A 14,227-nucleotide genomic window follows, 5' to 3' on the forward strand; every position below is an offset into this window, starting at 1 on the left:
TATATCCCTCTAAAAGGAAAATTACTTTTATTCAAGAAAATGCCCTCCAAAAATTCTCCTGGACCTCTTGCTTTGTTTTAGCTATAGGAGTGTTTAAAGAATGAAATTCTTATTACATTTTCTTTTCACAAGGTTCCAGAATATTGCTTTGAGTTAAATAATCATTACACCAATTTACCAGTTGGTTAATATTTAGCCAGCATCTCTCCACTACCTAATATAATAGTTGAAGGGTGTTTTGCCATTATCTATTAGTTAAACTTCTAAATGGCCCTGAGAGTGTGGTTAGTATTGCTGCACATCTGGGAATACTGAAAACTGGTGAAAAAGAGGCCAGTTGTCCTGGGTTTCCACCACAAACACAAAGGGAAAAAGCTAAGAAGCAGATTCCCAGTGGCCCAAGCTCACAGGAAAATGTCCTATTTATTTTAGATGCTATGAAAATAAAAAGAGAAATATGGAGTTTATAGAGCTGTCTATACCTCAGCCTATTCTAGGTTAGGGAGGAGTAAATGAATAAACAGTAGGGTCTTTCCAATGTTGACTTTTTCTCCCTAGTATCACTTTCCTCCTTTTTAAGTGGTGTTATTCCCCACAGCCTCACTCTTGTCTTACATTCTTGTTGGGTCCTTAGAGTTCTTCAATTCATTTCTTTTTCATCCATAGGATTCTGGAATAACAGGAATACTTCCCCAAGATACAATTCCTAGTTGTTATACTTCAAGTAAGCCTCTGAGCTTGGTGATGAGTTCTAGGAGTGGCTTCATGGGAAGTAAAGAGTAAGTTAGCTGGAGATGGGTCTGGAAGACATACGGTTTTTAGAAGAGAAGGTTGAAGAATGGCCAACTGTAGATAGAAGATAGAGATAGAGAAACACCATAAAGCAGAGCTGGGTGCATCATGAAACTAATTAGTCCAATAACCTGTCCTTTCTTGGGTGTTCCACGTTATTTCTAGAAATTCCTCTCGGGTCAGCCTGGCTCTTGTATTCTCATGCTTGCCTTCTTAGTACATACAGCTGCATTCTCCAGGTGGGGTCTCTATGGCGATCCTTCTCTTATAGATTTATCCTGATGGGTGTATTGCGCTATACCCTGCCATATACAATCCTTTTCCTCCTTTCCTCAAGACTGTACTGCATATTGCTTTGACCTGACCAATGAATATGCAAGACCCATTAAAAGCACAGATGAATTCAGATAGCTGGTATTGACAGATAACCTATAGAAGAAAATCACCTTCCATACCCCAGAATTACTTGGAAATATCCCCACAGAATCAATAAGAGATAAAAAGTACAGTGGGTGTTGTAAATACGTTTAAAAATATAATAATATAAAAATAAATGGCAATGCCTTATCTGCTTTTGAAAGGAGTGACTGTGAGATTTTAAGAAAAGGTATTTTCTAGTATAATGGCTACGTTGCAGCACCCTTTCCCCTTGATTGCTAAAAGTTACCTTTTTATAATTGGAGACTGGTTTAGCATCTTAACAATAATGGACGTTTTTAAAAGATTATTGCCAAAAGTGAATTCTTTATTCCAGGGAGACTCTGTAATAGATACCAGCATTTTAGTAATGATACAAGCAATCTGTAAGCTATTACAGTTTTCTTTAGAGTAACTTAATCTTCATATTGTTTTGTATGTCTGGAATTTTAATAGTGTTTTTAATTTAGGAAAGGAAGTTTATAACATATTACTAATTACATGTGAATATGAACTAAGCACATGACCACTGAGCTTGATTCTTAACAACAAATATATTTAAAAGTACTTAACCTAGTGGAGGGAAAGTCACAAAGAAATTAAAGAATGCCATACGGGGATAACAACAGTTTTCATGGAATAACATAATGAATGTCTGCATTTTTAGAGTGGTTATTGTATTTGGGTCCACAGCTGAAAAATAGCTAAGAAGAATAGAAATACTCCTTTCCAAATATAATGAATATTTTTTTCAAGAGATGAGGGTACAAACAATTAAAACATAAAATGAGCATTTGTAAAAGAATGATTAGCTTTCTTCTGAATGACACCATTCATCCAAGAGTCTCCAAGAATCTATAGTATTAATTAATTGTTCTGGTGGCCCTTAATGATTCAACTTGATTCGTGAGGATACTAGATTGCAAGAAAAAGTAAGATTTTTTTCTAGGTCAAAAGTCAGGCTAATTAGGCCACGGAGGTAAAGATGGCTGGGCTGCTGCCTAGATGAACAGAAGGGAGAAGATTGTTCTTAAAAATGAAAGTATTCACAGAAAATATTTTGATTTTAAATGGTTATAAGAAATCATTCAGTGTTAGAATCTATACTTACATTGTCATGCACAATTTTAAAACTATTTTGGCACACATCCCAGACCCTCTTCAAAGAGCTGGTAGAGATGTGTTTGGTGAACCAATTTAGGGGGCCTCAATGCTATTTTTAAAATCTAGTTTTTACATTAAATAAACCAGTTTGTTATTTTGAAAGAAGTTATAATCTACTTAAGACTGTCATTCTGTGTTTCTGACTTGCAATTAGATGGTATTTCCAAAATGTCAGACCTAGATTCTGTCTCTAGCATCACCATAATAAAATGTGACAGCCAAGATATTATATCAATACCTTTTTCATAATTAGTAATAAGGATCCTGCCAAGGGTTAACTAGAAAAGTTTCATAAACATTTTCTACAAATGGTCCTGACGGCAGTATTATGCTTTTGAAATCTGCTAATGTAGCAAAGACTCCTGACAACCCGGAGACAAATCTATGAGCAAAACTGTTTGGAGAGAATAGTTTTGTGGTGTGTGATGTATGTTATGTAAATGAGCTTATTAGGACTCTCATCTATTTTATTATTGGTGACCAATTTAATAGAGGCATTTAAAAAACAATATTTCTGCCTGACTCCTAGAAATGAAGAAGATACATTGATATAATTGAGAGCAAATGATTGCATGTCGTGCCATTTAATCATGTCATTTTTCAATTGCTATTTTTTGCACTTCACTGCATGCTTATAGAATATTTAGCTTCAATATAGATTAAGTCCCAGTGTTTGCAACTGAGCTGCGTTCCTATATTGGCTGATATAGTCTTTCAAGTTTGGAATAAGTTAAAATACGCAGATGTCATTTGCCTATATTTTCTTTAAAATATGCAAGTCGTCATTCATACTTCACTTGAGGTATTTTAATTTTTTTTTTTTGCTGTTTTGAAGCATTACATTTTTACAATTCCAGGATGGAAATTATTTGCAACATTTATACACTCGGTATAGTTAAGCACTAGATATAGTTAATTGTGTGTTTAGACACTAGGTATGGTTAAGTTAATTGGCTCAAGAATGCAGCAGTCAGGACCAAAAGATTTGCTGACCCCTTGTTGGAAACTTTGATGATATTTGTCTAATGAATGTTTTCAATTTTTGTTCAATCTCTTATTTATTATTGATATAATTTATATCTTTCTAAGAAAAGAGATGATCTCCCACTGTATGCTAGAATATGAGGGTCTTGAGGGCAGAAATTATTGTCTATTTTGTTCACTAATGTATCTCAAACACTCAGAAGTGTGCCCATTATAGTAGGTGTTCAATAAGTATTTGCTAAAAGAACGAATTAATATTTTTTCCATCTCTGCTGTCATAACCACGCTTACAAGTTGCATAGATTATTAGTTCTTAACATATTTGCACACTGAGAAATGGATATAAGATAGACCCCTGAAAGGTGTACAGAAGAAGTAGTTGGCTCTCTTACCAACAATAATTTTATGGCTGTGGCTACTTCTGGCTAGAAGTCAGGGGCAGAGATGGTCCAATAATGTAGAAATCTTACAGGTTTTTCAGCTCTCTTATGAAAGGCAATGTAACATGTATTTTTGTGAATTGGCCCTGAATTCAGGTTGCATGGGTTAAAATTTTACCTTTGCTGCTTATTAGCTGTGTTATCTCTGGTTAGTTACTTAAACCCTCTGTGCCTCCATGTCCTCACTTGAAAAATAGGTAGATGACAATAATACATATTTCATAGCACTGTAGTGAAGATTAAATGAGTCAACATATATAAAATACCTAAAAAAAATGCATAGCACACTGAAATACAAAATGATTGTCATTAGCATAGGAGATTAGTAAAAAATAGCTAATAAATATTTAAGAATAGTGTTCTAGTAATTAGACTCAATAATTGTTGGCTATTATTTTTTATTCAAGTAAATAAATATTTATTTATTTTATTTATTAAATCTTGACATATCTAAAGAGAACATTGTGAAACTATAATAATGAACAAAAAAATAAAGAGAACATAGCATTTTTATTTTGTATTGATTCAGGTATATAAGGTCTGACAATTACCTTTCTGAACTTGTTCCAATGATTTTGCTAAACTTTTTTTATATCAGAGAGATTATTCATTATGAATTTGTACTAACTGGACAAACACTTAACCAAGTTTACTATTTGGAAGTGTAGGAAAGGCTGAGTGAAAGGGTTAGACAAAAACGACCTGAAGTTTTCACCAACAATTCATGGCTTTTGCATCACGATAGTCCACCAGCTGACACGGCGCTGCCTGTGAGGAAGTTTATTCAGTAAACAAATAACTGTATTGGGACACCCTCCCTACTCACCTGATCTATCCCCCAATGACTTCTTTCTTTACCCAAAGATAAAGGAAATGTTGAAAGGAAGACATTTTGATGACATCAAGGGTAATATGATGACAGCTCTGATGGCCATTCTAGAAAAAGAGTTCCAAAATTGCTTTGAAGGGTGGACTAGGCACTGGCGTCAGTGCATAGCTTCCCAAGGGGAGTACTTTGAAGGTGACCGTAGTGATATTCAGCAATGGGGTATGTAACACTTTTTCTAGGATGAGTTCGCAAACTTAATTGCCATACCTCGTATATTTTCAACTCAGAATGATCTTTGGTAAAGTACATGAGCTTAAATCTATGTAACTTTTCTAACAATTGTCACCCCAATAACCCTTAATTAAAAAAATAAAAATAAATAAAATAAAAGCCTTTGAAAGTAAAAAAAAAATAATAAAGTACATGAAGTATATTTGACATGTCAGGTCTTTCATTTTTGCACTGACACCAACAACACAATAGATTACAATTTCATAAGATGTATATACTTATATGTGAAACTCGTCACAGCAATAATTAGACTTAAATAACATTCTTCAACTTTCACATTTTCTTTAATTCCTTTTCCACATCCATGATCTTTGATGTATGCTTTCCTGTTTATGTTTTATGATATTTCTAGAAGTAGGACAGTTATATTTAAAAAGGCACTGCATTATTTTTCTTATATAGCAGGATGTCTTATCTGAGATTATAGGTTTGTAGTTATGACTCTATTGTAGGAAATTTTATAGCCATTACTTTTTTAAAAACTAAATCATAGCCCTAAGTTTGCATTTGTAAGCGTATTAATCTGTTTATTGACTCATGGTTGCAAAACCATGATGACTGGATGGTCTTAGTAATATCATAGGGTCTGTTGTCCTGACATACCCTAAAGGAATGGTAAATTCTCTGATTATATAATTGGTTATGTGGTTGATAATATATACCTGGACTTACCAAGTGTTTAAAAAAAACAGCTTTATTGATACATAATTCACATACTATAAAATCTAATTTCAGAATGTTTTCACCACCCTCAAAAGTAACCCCTTACCCATTAGCAGTCACTCCATATTCCGCCTGACTGCAACCCCTGGCAACCACTAATGCTTTCTATTTCTATTTATTCATCTGTTCTGGACATTTCATCTAAATGGAGTGATACAATATGTGGCCTTTTGTGACTGGCTTTTTTCACTTAGCAAAATGTTTTCAAGGTTCATCCATGTTGTAGCATATATCACTACTTCATTCCTTTTTATTGTCAAATAATATTCCATTGTATAGATAGATTACATTTTTTTATCCATTCATCCATTGATAGATGTTTGGGTTGTTTCCACTTTTTGGCTATTATGAATAATGTAGTTATGAATATTTGTCTACAGGTTTTTGTGTGTTTCCCATATGTTTACAATTTTGGGGGTCATATATGTAGGAGAGAAGTTGTTGGGTCATATAGTAACTCTATGTTTCACTTTTTGAGGCAATGTTATACTGGAGTCCAAAGTGACTGCACCATTTTGCAATCCCATGAGCAATGTATGAGGGTTTTTATTTCTCTGCATCCTCACCAACATTATTTTTTATTTTTGTTTTAGTTTTTTTTTTTTTTGGAGGTTAAGTACTATCTAATTGTGGTTTGTATTTGCATTTCCCTGATGGCTAATGATGTCGAATGTCTTTTCATGTGTTTATTGGCCATTTGTATGTCTTTTTTGGAGAAATGTCTATTTAAATATTATTTTACCCAGTTTAAGATGGAGTTACTTATTTTTATATTGTTGAGTTTTAAGGGTTCTTTTACACATCCTGTATACAAGTTCTTTATCAGATACATAATTTTTAGATATTTTCTCCCATTCTGTGGGTTGTCTTTTTACTTTTTTTTATGATGTCATTTGGAGAGTAAAAGTTTTTAATTTTGATAAAGCTGTCCAAAAATCACTTGTACTTTTGGTGTCATATCTAAAAAATGATTGCCTAGCTCAAGGTCATGAAGATTTACTCCTATGTTTTCTTTTAAATATTTTTAGTTATAGCTCTTATATTTAGGTCTGTGATGCATTTTGGATTAATTTTGCGTATGGTGTGAGATGGGAGTCCAATTCATTTTTTTGCATGTGGATGTTCAGTTGTCCCAGCACCATTTGTTGAAAACTCTATTTTTTCCTGACGTAATTGTACCAAGTGCATTTTAACTACATTTATTTTATTGATAAGCATTCCATCTTTAACCATTAATACCCTATACTTATCATAAAGTAAGACTTTCTATGGCATACATTAGCCTTGATTTTATAAATATTATCTTGCCTAAATTATTACAGTGTAAGTTATATTTTGTTTGTACATCTGAACTTATTATATGTTGTCACCTCCTCAGAGAAGCCAATCTAAAGTAACTCCCTGCTACTTTCTATCATATCACCTTATATTGTTTTGTAGCTGTTATCACTAGCTGATATTTTCTTGTATAGTTACTTGTTTTATTTCCAAGCTTTCATCACCCCTCCAGAAAAATTTGCATGTAAATTTCATGAAAGCAGAAATCTGGTTGCTTATTCTTATATCCCCACCACTGAGAACAGTGCTTGGCACATAGGAGGCACACAATAAGTACAATTGGATGGATGGATGGGTAGATGATGGAATTATGATTATTATCCTATTCCACTTGAACTTCCATTCTCTTTTAAAATGTTACAAAGGTTGTGATTTCTTGACTGTTTCTTAAGTGAATTCCCCAACTATAATGCCTGTCTCCTCCCTTCCCTTCACCTTTTCAATCTTCAGCAACTTTGACAGCCTAGTTCTAATCCCCTGAATCTTTATCTACACCAGCTAGTAATGATTTTCTCATCCCCCAAGTCAATACCCATCATTTAGCTTTTGTATTGATCACACCATACATTTGGGTCATAGCCTCAGTAGTCACAAAGCACATTCACCTTCCTTACCTAATTTAAACCTACAGAAACCTGATGGGTTAGGTCTTATCACAACCTTTGCCTTGTGTTGATAATGTCACACTCTGAGGATCCAGTGTCTTCTCTGTACAGCCAAATCACAAGCATTTAAGAATAGGTGTCACATTATATGCCTCTTATCCAACAATACCAATTTTGTAATGAAAAATATGATGGTTGGCACATAATTGATACCCAATAAATGCTTATTGATACAAGAAATATCATTCATGTAATGTTTTGCCAACCTGCTCCCAAACCAACCAGTCAAAAGCATCTCCTGAGGAATCACAGAGGTACTAGTCAGTATAGCCTCTCATAATTCCCACCTGCTGTATGTTCTTATCTGACCATGGCTTCCGGTATTATCATTACCTGCATCTGATGTCTTGTACTTTTCAAACAATCATCATGATTTTGTTTTACTATGTAAGCTTTATGAGACCAAAACTGTTATTTAATTTAGCACAATGACATATATGTTAGTCATTCATTACTGAATGACTTACTTGATAAAAATGACAAAAAAGAGCAAAATCCCCAAAAGTGGTATTTAAACATACCAGCATTCTTTTTTTTTTAAAGATTTTTATTGGGGAATTGGGGGGATGGGAACAGCGCTGGGGAATTGGGGGACGGGAAACAGACAAGTTGCTGTCATTTTGTTCTTCAGTCTAGTTGTGGAGGACGTTGCTTCACTGGACCAAGTTGGCACCATCATTGCACTCTTCCCTGGCAAGGCAGATCAGTCGCTGGCTTCTGGACTGCCGCTCACTGCGGCTGCTGGCCACTCACGCTGGCTGCTGGCTACACACCGCAGCCCATGGCAACCCACTGCCACAGGGGCTGCAACCTACGCCATCGCCGGCGACTCATGGCAGCCCAGCTCCAGGTTGAGCTGTTGTTCAGCATCTTAGCTGTAGAGGGCAGTGTCACTGGCCCTCATATGTGGGATCTGAACCGGGGCCCTCTGGCATCCCAAGCCAGCTCTTAACCATCGCGCCACTTGGCCGGCCCCATATCAGCATTCTTAATAATTATATTGAAAATTCTGGAGATCATCAAGAAATACTAATAATATAAATATATCACTGGTTGAAAAGATCTATCCATTAATTGATTAATTCATTTTTTTCAGTCATTCAATAACAATTTAAAAAATAATTGATCACTATTGGGTATGCATTGTCCTTAGGTTCTTGGCTACCAACCAGCATGACTCCAAAATCAGAACTTATGACTTCTAGTCTATACTTCTAAAAAAAACAATCTACTCAACTAGCTTAATCCCCTTATCTGAAAAACTAAGTTCCTCTGTTTCTTTAGACCAGTGTTTTCAAAATTTAGCATGCCTTGTAATCATCTGTAGAGCTTATTAAACTCTGCCTCACTGGGGCCCACCCCAGATTCTAGTTGAGAAGATGTGGAGTGGCGCCAGAGAATCTGCATTTCTAGGAAGTTCCCAGGTATCACTAATGCTGCGTGGTTTGGGGAACATACTCTGAGAACCTTCCCTTTAGAAAATCTGGTCACAGGTGGCAGACCAAGGGAAGACAACTGCTCACTGCATAAAATTAAAATGGTAAAATACAGAAAATGCAAAACAGAAGAAAAACACATGAAAAAATACAGGAAACCTTTGCAGTAGGGAGGTGGAGCTATCCACTTGATGCTATTTAAACTAGAAGGATTTGCCTGTCTTTTTTCACTTTTCCCTTCTCTGTCCATATAGTTCCTTATTCCAACTAGATTGAAGGCAGGTACATATCATATGTGATGATAGAAACGTTATTTGTTTTTGCCACACAGAAGGCATACTCAATAGGTATTGTTAAACAACTGATCAATCTAGAAGGTAAAGTCATGTTTGACTTTATAAATGAAATTAGTCATGGTTTTTTGGGGGTTTTTAAAAGATTTTATTGGGGAATTGGGGGAGGGGAACAGCATTGGGGAATTGGGTAAGTGGAACAGACAAGTTGCTGTCTTTTTGTTCTTCAGTCTAGTTGTGGAGAACATCGCTTCATTGGCCCATGTTGATATTATCATTGAGCTCTTCCCGGGTGAGGCAGTCACTTGCCAGCCATTGGACAACCGCTCACGGCGGCTCATGGGCAGCTCAAAAGCTCACGCCAGCTGTCAACCAGCCCCACTGCAGTTTATGTTGTCGCCGGTGACTCACAGCAGCCAACTCCAGGTTGAGCTGTTATTCACCATCTTAGATGTAGAGGGCGCAGCGTCACTGGCCCTCATGTGAGATCCGAACTGGGGCCCTGCTGCTCAGAGCTGGCGTCCCATGTGTCTCCTAACCAACGCACCACTAGGCCGGCCCATAGTTTTCTTTTTATTGGACAGATTACCTAAAGTCACACCACTGAGTTCATATCAACCTACTTAATGATGTTACATTAACCTGCTGAATAAAATTATGTATGAGATAGGGAGACAAATTGCTTTGGAGTTTATTTTTTTTTCTCTCTGTTTTTAACATATATTTGATTTCAGTATTTCTAAAATATTATTTTCCTCTTTATATCTCCTCTCACTATTTGGTTCTGACATTTCACTTAGTGCCCATTTTGGTTCTTGGCCTAATTATAGTTTTTTATTGTAAGCTTACTTATATCTTTTGTAATAGTAGATGACACTATTGTTTAATGTCAACAATATGATTATTCAAGTTAATATACTTAATCTGTGCAATATGTGTGCATCATGCATATGTTTAATATATACTCTAGAATAAAGTACCAATATAAAGTACTAGTAAAGTACCTTTAATGGTGTTAAACTGAAGCCAATGTCAAGAATGATGTTACATCACATTTGGCTTGATGATATGAGTGGTTTAAACAGTCAAAAGAGTTGACAGAGGAAGTCTGGAGAGAGAGAAAAAAAGACCAATTCCCCAAAAACATCCGTTTGCACCATGATTGGTGAAGTGAACATCAAATTGAGAGTTTGTAAGTGTAAACCAAAAACCTCAGCCTGTTGGCAACTCTCAATGTGTTTAGAAAGATATGCTTAGGGCCGGCTGAGTGGCTCAGTTGGTTAAGAGAGCAAGTTCTGAGCAACAGGGTTACCAGTTCGATTCCCATATGGGCCAGTGAGCTGCGCCTGAACTGAGATGCCGCTGAGCTGCCAACATGTGGCAGGATGGCTCAGCTGGTGAGAGCACGTGCTCCTAACAACAAGGTTGCCAGTATGACTCCTGCATTGGATGGTGGGCTATGCCCACCCACAACTAAAATTGAACTTGGCACCTTGAGCTGAGTGGCCGCGAGCTGCCGACAGGTGGCTGGATGACTACTGGACTTGGAGATGAGCTAGCTGCACCCTCCACAACGAAGATTGAAGGACAACAACTTGGCTGTTCCCCTTCCCCAATTCCCTAACACTGTTCCCCTTCCCCAATTACCCAATAAAATCTTTGGGGGGGAAAATGATATGTGCATTGTAAAGCAAAAAAATAATTTAGAAACTTTAATTTTTACTTTTCTAGACTTCTCATTTTTTATAGCACATCTGCCTTTTTAGTAACATGAGGAAACTGAGTAGAAATGTAAAATAAGTAAATAAAGTAGATCATCAGAAATTTAAAAGTAGCACTCCAAACTGTATCCCAACAATTGGATTCTGAAATAAATCCAATTAATAATCCAAGTATAAGAAATAATCTAAGTCACTTACCTCCATACTAACCAAGGTTGCCTTGTAGCAAGAAATTGCCTCAAGTTTATCAATAATAAGGATAACTAAATACAAAAGCATCTGGAATCTCTTACTTAGACATACTGATAATTAATTGTTTTTCTTTTTAAATTTCCTTTTCCTCTTCTTGTCCTTATACTTTTCTAGGAAGGTAACATGACTAGGCTTGGGAACCAACATGATCTCATTAGCTATCAAGGAAAATGCTTCAAAATTGGCCATTATGAAAGCATCCCCAATTTTTCTGTTCCCTACTCCCTTTTCCAGCTGCTTCACTCTCTCTTCTCTCTAACACACTAGGTACTCCCATGCCCCAGGCTACTTGCTTCTGGACCTTTTAGCTTTATAACCTCCACCACCCAACTTGAACCACCTGGCTCGCATGTTTTCCTTAGAAATTTCACCAATTCCTCCAGTAGCAACTTGCACAAGCTTCTGTTAGCACCTCCCTCTCTGCATTATTGTTGGTGTTGTACTTACTTGTACAATCCGCCTCCAGTAGAAACTCAGCACCTTGAGGGAAAGAATAGTAATGTGCTCATTTTTGAAGCTTCCATGCCTGATACAGTGCCTCGCAGATGGAAGGTGCAGTTCAGAGTTGAGGAGGTCCGGTAGGCAGGGATAAGTTTGTCTTATTTCTGTGCCTTAGAATCCTTAGCTTGGGTTTCTGTGTAAAAGTACTTTTCTCTGAAAATATAGGCCAAAAATAGTTCTAATAATCATTTGTTCCTATGTAATTATACTTAACATTTCTCTATGCATAGTTTATCATGGAAATAATGTAAAATACTGGTTTTAAGAAACATTGCTAGCAAATGCACTGATTTTATTTAGTATGTGTTTGTGATTTATAAATAAATATGTATAATGTAATGGTTGTCATGGAAACCCATTTATGTAGAACCTTATTTTTATCAATTATATCGCCTAGATATAAAAAAAAGTACTGAAAAATGAGTTGGCCATGTAAAATGCCCAATTTCCACCCCCCCTTTTAAGGTACTCCTAATTCCCAAGTATACATATAAGATAAATTACTAATCTAGAATGTAGACTTAAGTTCTTTGGATATTTAAAGAAAAAAAATGGCAGAACTGTGAAGATCCAAACACCAGATATTGAATGTCAATAGTTTTCAAAAACAGCTTTCACAATTTTTAAACCACTTAGACTGACTTGCATTGAGATGTGGGTTGGGAATCATCTAGATAGTTAAATACTGGGTACATTATAGATACTTATAAAAAACTTATGGCCAGTGACATTTAGGAAAATTTCCCCTAGTAACCTCACACATTCTGTTTCAGAACTTTGTAAGAGCCTATTTAGGCTACTTTGTAAATGATACCTGATGTGTCTGTGCTCGCTCCACACACCCCTTTAGTGTCATCCATGGCAAATTTTCATTTGGCTAAAATATTGGGACTTTTTGTTGTCTTGAGGAATGTAGTTATTATTCTAGTCACCTTCAAAGAGACTTTTGTGAGATCCAGTTTAATGGCATAGAAGCATCTCTTGATTTTTTTAGCCCTTTAACAAATTAACAACAAAACAAAAATCCTCAATATTCATATTCATGGGACTCATTTGAACCAATTTCAGTTGGCTATATTATCATCTTGAAGTGTTTCACAGTGGGCCAAAAATCAATGGGCTTGATAGTTTAACTTATCCAACAGTTGTTCTAGAGCGACAAAGCAAATCGAAGGGTATGTGTGTGTGTGTGTGTGTGTGTGTGTGTGTGTGTGTGTGTGTGTGTGAGAGAGAGAGAGAGAGAGAGAGAGAGAGAGAGAAAATATGCATGTGGGGAGGGGCAGTTAGCAGGACTGGAGGAGATGGAAGCAATGCCTGTTGCTTCATCTTTCAATGTCTGGAGGTTTCTCCTCATTCAGCATTGAGCTAATGAATAGTATCAGTAAAGAAATTTTTCAGACCTGGTGGTTATATCAGGAGTTATATAGGAAAATAGTAATGAACCTGGGGAAAGAAATGACGGAAACATAACTAAAAATGCTGAATTGGGATAAGTTGAATCATAAAATTCTGAGTCATATTTTGCCATAAATAGAGGTTTGAGAATTTGTCATTCACCTTATTTAAAATTCAGAAATATTAAAGGTACAGGGTTTTCTCGTTACCGAAATAATAGGATCCCAGCTATTACTGAGGGAGGGTCATTTAACCGGCTATAACATGTATTATATCAATAAGTGGAACATCTGTATGAAATGTCCACCTGCTGGCCTAGCACCACTCCAAGCACATTTCAGAGAAGAGCACTTAATCATTTTAAGACTTCTAATGAAGCCTTATCTAGATTAACATTTTAAGCACAAATACTTTTAGGCATTAAAACTCTCGCACTAAAAGAAATTGCATTATCTTGTTTACCCTTGTTGATTAATAAGCAATCTGTTAACTGTTAGAACAGTCCAATTGTGGCAGTAGAAGGAGATTAGTAATTCGGTGATGTTTGTGGATATAATCATCATTTCTCCGGAAGGCTTTGAATTAGAATATCACTTACACACTATCCGTAGGCAAAGAAAAGATAGAATATTTTTAGACATGTGTATCCACTATTTTGCTTGAATCGTTCAGCTTTGGGTCACTGCAGCAATACAAATGCTTCTGGGGGCCAAATGCTATTTTGATGCATGCATATTCTTAAATAGTGTCAATGTCTATTAAAAGAAACACAGCAACCAACAAATAGTGCAGTAATAATCCAGTATCCTAATTTCTGTTTTCAGAACAGAAGCTTTGTTCATCAAGCTTCGGAAGAGAAATGTTGCTCATCCTTTTTTTTTTTTTCCCCCCAAATAATAGATGATATACAGAGGGTGCCAAAAAGATGTATACATGTTTTAAGAAAGGAAAAAACTCTATTAAAATTGTAATATTCAATATATACC

The 14,227-nt window shown here is 35.9% G+C and overlaps 1 protein-coding gene across 6 annotated transcripts in view; it reads left to right on the forward strand.

The window, feature by feature from the left end:
• The window catches only part of AKAP6 (A-kinase anchoring protein 6), a 473,754-nt gene that overhangs the window by 411,618 nt on the left and 47,909 nt on the right, over positions 1 to 14,227 (forward strand). The gene's annotated exons all lie outside the window — the stretch shown is intronic.

The sequence above is a fragment of the Hipposideros armiger genome, unplaced genomic scaffold (assembly GCF_001890085.2).
Source record: "Hipposideros armiger isolate ML-2016 unplaced genomic scaffold, ASM189008v1 scaffold_265, whole genome shotgun sequence".
Taxonomy (NCBI): Eukaryota; Metazoa; Chordata; class Mammalia; order Chiroptera; family Hipposideridae; genus Hipposideros; species Hipposideros armiger.